We start from the raw sequence: 7,762 nt of genomic DNA on the forward strand, positions 1-7,762 counted from the left end.
TCCTTTCTTCTTCTTTTATTTATCGTTTGTCCCTGCCTTTGTAATCTGTTATGGGACAGTGTAGAGGGAGATTCACTCTGTATTTAACCTCGGCTGCCGCTGTCCTGGGGGTGTGTGATGGGACAGTGCAGAGGGAGATTCACTCTGTATCTATCCCGTACTGTCCCTGTCCTTAGAGAGTGTGATGGGACAGTGTAGAGGGAGATTCACTCTGTATCTAACCCTTGCTCTCCCTGTCCTGGGTGTGTGTGATGGGACAGTGTAGCGGGAGCTTCACTCTGTATCTAACCCCTGCTGTCCCAGTCCTGGGAGTGTGTGATGGGACAGTGTAGAGGGAGCTTCACTCTGTATCTAACCCGTGGTTTCTTTGTCCTGGGAGTGTGTGATGGGACAGTGTAGAGGGAGCTTCACTCTGTATTTAACCAGTGCTGTCCCTGTCCTGGGAGTATGTGATGGGACAGTGTAGAGGGAGCTTCACTCTGTATCTAACCCGTGCTGTCCCTGTCCTGGGAGTGTGTGATGGGACAGTGTAGAGGGAGTTTCACTCTGTATCTAACCCGTGCTGTCCCTGCCCTGGGAGTGTGTGATGGGACAGTGTAGAGGGAGCTTAACTCTATATCTAACCCGTGCTGTCCCTGCCCTGGGAGTGTGTGATGGGACAGTGTAGAGGGAGTTTCACTCTGTATCTAACCCGTGCTGTACCTGCCCTGGCAGTGTGTGATGGGACAGTGTAGAGGGAGCTTCACTCTGTATCTAACCCGTGCTGTACATGCCCTGGGAGTGTGTGATGGGACAGTGTAGAGGGAGATTCACTCTGTATCTAACCCGTGCTGTCCCTGTCCTGGGAGTGTGTGATGGGACAGTGTAGAGGGAGATTCACTCTGTATCTAACCCGTGCTGTCCCTGTCCTGGGAGTCTGTGATGGGACAGTTGGTGGGAGCTTAACTCTGTATCTAACCCGTGCTGTCCCTGCCTTGGGAGTGAGTGTTGGGACAGTGTAGAGGGAGATTCACTCTGTATCTATCCCATACTGTCCCTGTCCTGAGAGTGTGTGATGGGACAGTGTAGAGGGAGATTCATTCTGTATCTAACCCGTGCTGTCCCTGTCCTGGGAGTGTGTGATGGGACAGTGTAGAGGGAGCTTCGCTCTGTATCTAACCCGTGCTGTCCCTGTCCCAGGAGTGTGTGATGGGACAGTGCAGAGGGAGCTTCACTCTGTATCTAACCCGTGCTGTCCCTGTCCTGGGGTTGTGTGATGGGACAGTGTAGAGGGAGCTTCACTCTTTATCTAACCCGAGCTGTCCCTGTCCTGGGAGTGTGTGATGGGACAGTGTAGAGGGAGCTTTACTCTGTATCTAACCTGTGCTGTCCCTGTCCTGGGAGTGTGTGATGGGACAGTGTAGAGGGAGATTCACTCTGTATCTAACCCGTGCTGTCCCTGTCCTGGGAGTCTGTGATGGGACAGTGGGTGGGAGCTTAGCTCTGTATCTAACCCGTGCTGTCGCTGTCCTGGTAGTGTGTGATGGGACAGTGTAGAGGGCGATTCACTCTGTATTTAACCCGTGTTGTCCCTGTCCTGGGAGTGTGTGATGGGACAGTGTAGAGGAAGATTCACATCTGTATCTAACCCGTGCTATCCCTGTCCTGGGAGTGTGTGATGGGACAGTGTAGAGGGAGCTTCACTCTGTACCTAACCCGTGCTGTCCCTGTCCTGGGAGTGTGTGAAGGGACAGTGTAGAGGGAGCTTCACTCTGTATCTAACCCGTGCTGTCCCTGCCCTGGGATTGTGTGATGGGACAGTGTAGAGGGATCTTCACTCTGTATCTAGCCTGTGCTGTCCCGGCCCTGGGAATGTGTGATGGGACAGTGTAGAGGGAGCTTCACTCTGTATCTAACCCGTGCTGTCCCTGCCCTGGGAGTGTTTGATGGGACAGTGTAGAGGGAGCTTCACTCTGTACCTAACCCGTGCTGTCCCTGCCCTGGGAGTGTGTGATGGGACAGTGTAGAGGGAGATTCACATCTGTATCTAACCCGTGCTGTCCCTGTCCTGGGAGTGTGTGATGGGACAGTGTAGAGGGAGCTTCACTCTGTATCTAACCCGTGCTGTCCCTGCCCTGGGAGTGTGTGATGGGACAGTGTAGAGGGAGCTTCACTCTGTATCTAACCCGTGCTGTCCCTGTCCTGGGAGTGTGTGATGGGACAGTGTAGAGGGAGATTCACATCTGTATCTAACCCAAAATCATTTACATCTTTTCCAGATACTGCCAGGGCTTCTGAGTTCGTCCTGCATTTTGTACAGATACACACACACACACGCACACACACACACACACACACACACACACACACACACACACACACACACACACACACACACACACACACACACACACACACACACACACACACACACACACACACACACCCCTAAATGAGCGCAGATTAACATTTCTCTCAGTCTCTCAGCTCCCTCTGCTGACAGTGTCACAGAATAGCAGAGCTAATGGTTAAACAAGAAATAAACTGTTTTTTTCCTCTTCCTTTCTTCTTCTTTTATTTATCGTTTGTCCCTGCCTTTGTAATCTGTTATGGGACAGTGTAGAGGGAGATTCACTCTGTATTTAACCTCGGCTGCCGCTGTCCTGGGGGTGTGTGATGGGACAGTGCAGAGGGAGATTCACTCTGTATCTATCCCGTACTGTCCCTGTCCTTAGAGTGTGTGATGGGACAGTGTAGAGGGAGATTCACTCTGTATCTAACCCGTGCTGTCCCTGCCCTCGGAGTGTGTGATGGGACAGTGTAGAGGGAGATTCACATCTGTATCTAACCCGTGCTGTCCCTGTCCTGGGAGTGTGTGATGGGACAGTGTTGAGGGAGCTTCACTCTGTATCTAACCCATGCTGTCCCTGTCCTGGGAGTGTGTGATGGGACAGTGTAGAGGGAGCTTCACTCTGTACCTAACCCGTGCTGTCCCTGTCTTGGGTGTGTGTGATGGGACAGTGTAGAGGGAGCTTCACTCTGTATCTAGCCCGTGCTGTCCCTGCCCTGGGAGTGTGTGATGGGACAGTGTAGAGGGATCTTCGCTCTGTATCTAACCTGTGCTGTCCCGGCCCTGGGAGTGTGTAATGGGACAGTGGAGAGGGAGCTTCACTCTGTATCTAACCCGTGATGTCCCTGCCCTGGGAGTGTGTGATGGGACAGTGGAGAGGGAGCCTCACTCTGTATCTTACCCGTGCTGTACCTGCCCTGGGAGTGTGTGATGGGACAGTGTAGAGGGCGATTCACTCTGTATCTAACCCAAAATCATTAACATCTTTTCCAGATACTGCCAGGGCTTCTGAGTTCGTCCTGCATTTTGTACAGATACACACACTCACACACACACACACTCACACACACACACACACACACACACACACACACACACACACACACACACACACACACACACACACACACACACACACACACACACACACACACACACACACACCCCTAAATGAGCGCAGATAAACATTTCTCTCAGTCTCTCAGCTCCCTCTGCTGACAGTGTCACAGAATAGCAGAGCTAATGGTTAAACAAGAAATAAACTGTTTTTTTCCTCTTCCTTTCTTCTTCTTTTATTTATCGTTTGTCCCTGCCTTTGTAATCTGTTATGGGACAGTGTAGAGGGAGATTCACTCTGTATTTAACCTCGGCTGCCGCTGTCCTGGGGGTGTGTGATGGGACAGTGCAGAGGGAGATTCACTCTGTATCTATCCCGTACTGTCCCTGTCCTTAGAGTGTGTGATGGGACAGTGTAGAGGGAGATTCACTCTGTATCTAACCCTTGCTCTCCCTGTCCTGGGTGTGTGTGATGGGACAGTGTAGCGGGAGCTTCACTCTGTATCTAACCCCTGCTGTCCCAGTCCTGGGAGTGTGTGATGGGACAGTGTAGAGGGAGCTTCACTCTGTATCTAACCCGTGGTTTCTTTGTCCTGGGAGTGTGTGATGGGACAGTGTAGAGGGAGCTTCACTCTGTATTTAACCAGTGCTGTCCCTGTCCTGGGAGTATGTGATGGGACAGTGTAGAGGGAGCTTCACTCTGTATCTAACCCGTGCTGTCCCTGTCCTGGGAGTGTGTGATGGGACAGTGTAGAGGGAGTTTCACTCTGTATCTAACCCGTGCTGTCCCTGCCCTGGGAGTGTGTGATGGGACAGTGTAGAGGGAGCTTAACTCTATATCTAACCCGTGCTGTCCCTGCCCTGGGAGTGTGTGATGGGACAGTGTAGAGGGAGTTTCACTCTGTATCTAACCCGTGCTGTACCTGCCCTGGCAGTGTGTGATGGGACAGTGTAGAGGGAGCTTCACTCTGTATCTAACCCGTGCTGTACATGCCCTGGGAGTGTGTGATGCGACAGTGTAGAGGGAGATTCACTCTGTATCTAACCCGTGCTGTCCCTGTCCTGGGAGTGTGTGATGGGACAGTGTAGAGGGAGATTCACTCTGTATCTAACCCGTGCTGTCCCTGTCCTGGGAGTCTGTGATGGGACAGTTGGTGGGAGCTTAACTCTGTATCTAACCCGTGCTGTCCCTGCCTTGGGAGTGAGTGTTGGGACAGTGTAGAGGGAGATTCACTCTGTATCTATCCCATACTGTCCCTGTCCTGAGAGTGTGTGATGGGACAGTGTAGAGGGAGATTCATTCTGTATCTAACCCGTGCTGTCCCTGTCCTGGGAGTGTGTGATGGGACAGTGTAGAGGGAGCTTCGCTCTGTATCTAACCCGTGCTGTCCCTGTCCCAGGAGTGTGTGATGGGACAGTGCAGAGGGAGCTTCACTCTGTATCTAACCCGTGCTGTCCCTGTCCTGGGGTTGTGTGATGGGACAGTGTAGAGGGAGCTTCACTCTTTATCTAACCCGAGCTGTCCCTGTCCTGGGAGTGTGTGATGGGACAGTGTAGAGGGAGCTTTACTCTGTATCTAACCTGTGCTGTCCCTGTCCTGGGAGTGTGTGATGGGACAGTGTAGAGGGAGATTCACTCTGTATCTAACCCGTGCTGTCCCTGTCCTGGGAGTCTGTGATGGGACAGTGGGTGGGAGCTTAGCTCTGTATCTAACCCGTGCTGTCGCTGTCCTGGTAGTGTGTGATGGGACAGTGTAGAGGGCGATTCACTCTGTATCTAACCCGTGTTGTCCCTGTCCTGGGAGTGTGTGATGGGACAGTGTAGAGGAAGATTCACATCTGTATCTAACCCGTGCTATCCCTGTCCTGGGAGTGTGTGATGGGACAGTGTAGAGGGAGCTTCACTCTGTACCTAACCCGTGCTGTCCCTGTCCTGGGAGTGTGTGAAGGGACAGTGTAGAGGGAGCTTCACTCTGTATCTAACCCGTGCTGTCCCTGCCCTGGGATTGTGTGATGGGACAGTGTAGAGGGATCTTCACTCTGTATCTAGCCTGTGCTGTCCCGGCCCTGGGAATGTGTGATGGGACAGTGTAGAGGGAGCTTCACTCTGTATCTAACCCGTGCTGTCCCTGCCCTGGGAGTGTTTGATGGGACAGTGTAGAGGGAGCTTCACTCTGTACCTAACCCGTGCTGTCCCTGCCCTGGGAGTGTGTGATGGGACAGTGTAGAGGGAGATTCACATCTGTATCTAACCCGTGCTGTCCCTGTCCTGGGAGTGTGTGATGGGACAGTGTAGAGGGAGCTTCACTCTGTATCTAACCCGTGCTGTCCCTGCCCTGGGAGTGTGTGATGGGACAGTGTAGAGGGAGCTTCACTCTGTATCTAACCCGTGCTGTCCCTGTCCTGGGAGTGTGTGATGGGACAGTGTAGAGGGAGATTCACATCTGTATCTAACCCAAAATCATTTACATCTTTTCCAGATACTGCCAGGGCTTCTGAGTTCGTCCTGCATTTTGTACAGATACACACACACACACACACACACACACACACACACACACACACACACACACACACACACACACACACACACACACACACACACACACACACACACACACACACACACACACACACACACACACACACACACACACACCCCTAAATGAGCGCAGATTAACATTTCTCTCAGTCTCTCAGCTCCCTCTGCTGACAGTGTCACAGAATAGCAGAGCTAATGGTTAAACAAGAAATAAACTGTTTTTTTCCTCTTCCTTTCTTCTTCTTTTATTTATCGTTTGTCCCTGCCTTTGTAATCTGTTATGGGACAGTGTAGAGGGAGATTCACTCTGTATTTAACCTCGGCTGCCGCTGTCCTGGGGGTGTGTGATGGGACAGTGCAGAGGGAGATTCACTCTGTATCTATCCCGTACTGTCCCTGTCCTTAGAGTGTGTGATGGGACAGTGTAGAGGGAGATTCACTCTGTATCTAACCCGTGCTGTCCCTGCCCTCGGAGTGTGTGATGGGACAGTGTAGAGGGAGATTCACATCTGTATCTAACCCGTGCTGTCCCTGTCCTGGGAGTGTGTGATGGGACAGTGTTGAGGGAGCTTCACTCTGTATCTAACCCATGCTGTCCCTGTCCTGGGAGTGTGTGATGGGACAGTGTAGAGGGAGCTTCACTCTGTACCTAACCCGTGCTGTCCCTGTCTTGGGTGTGTGTGATGGGACAGTGTAGAGGGAGCTTCACTCTGTATCTAGCCCGTGCTGTCCCTGCCCTGGGAGTGTGTGATGGGACAGTGTAGAGGGATCTTCGCTCTGTATCTAACCTGTGCTGTCCCGGCCCTGGGAGTGTGTAATGGGACAGTGCAGAGGGAGCTTCACTCTGTATCTAACCCGTGATGTCCCTGCCCTGGGAGTGTGTGATGGGACAGTGGAGAGGGAGCCTCACTCTGTATCTTACCCGTGCTGTACCTGCCCTGGGAGTGTGTGATGGGACAGTGTAGAGGGCGATTCACTCTGTATCTAACCCAAAATCATTAACATCTTTTCCAGATACTGCCAGGGCTTCTGAGTTCGTCCTGCATTTTGTACAGATACACACACACACACACTCACACACACACACACACACACACACACACACACACACACACACACACACACACACACACACACACACACACACACACACACACACACACACACACACACACACCCCTAAATGAGCGCAGATAAACATTTCTCTCAGTCTCTCAGCTCCCTCTGCTGACAGTGTCACAGAATAGCAGAGCTAATGGTTAAACAAGAAATAAACTGTTTTTTTCCTCTTCCTTTCTTCTTCTTTTATTTATCGTTTGTCCCTGCCTTTGTAATCTGTTATGGGACAGTGTAGAGGGAGATTCACTCTGTATTTAACCTCGGCTGCCGCTGTCCTGGGGGTGTGTGATGGGACAGTGCAGAGGGAGATTCACTCTGTATCTATCCCGTACTGTCCCTGTCCTTAGAGTGTGTGATGGGACAGTGTAGAGGGAGATTCACTCTGTATCTAACCCTTGCTCTCCCTGTCCTGGGTGTGTGTGATGGGACAGTGTAGCGGGAGCTTCACTCTGTATCTAACCCCTGCTGTCCCAGTCCTGGGAGTGTGTGATGGGACAGTGTAGAGGGAGCTTCACTCTGTATCTAACCCGTGGTTTCTTTGTCCTGGGAGTGTGTGATGGGACAGTGTAGAGGGAGCTTCACTCTGTATTTAACCAGTGCTGTCCCTGTCCTGGGAGTATGTGATGGGACAGTGTAGAGGGAGCTTCACTCTGTATCTAACCCGTGCTGTCCCTGTCCTGGGAGTGTGTGATGGGACAGTGTAGAGGGAGTTTCACT

Source organism: Hemitrygon akajei, chromosome 23 (genome assembly GCF_048418815.1).
Source record: "Hemitrygon akajei chromosome 23, sHemAka1.3, whole genome shotgun sequence".
NCBI lineage: Eukaryota > Metazoa > Chordata > Chondrichthyes > Myliobatiformes > Dasyatidae > Hemitrygon > Hemitrygon akajei.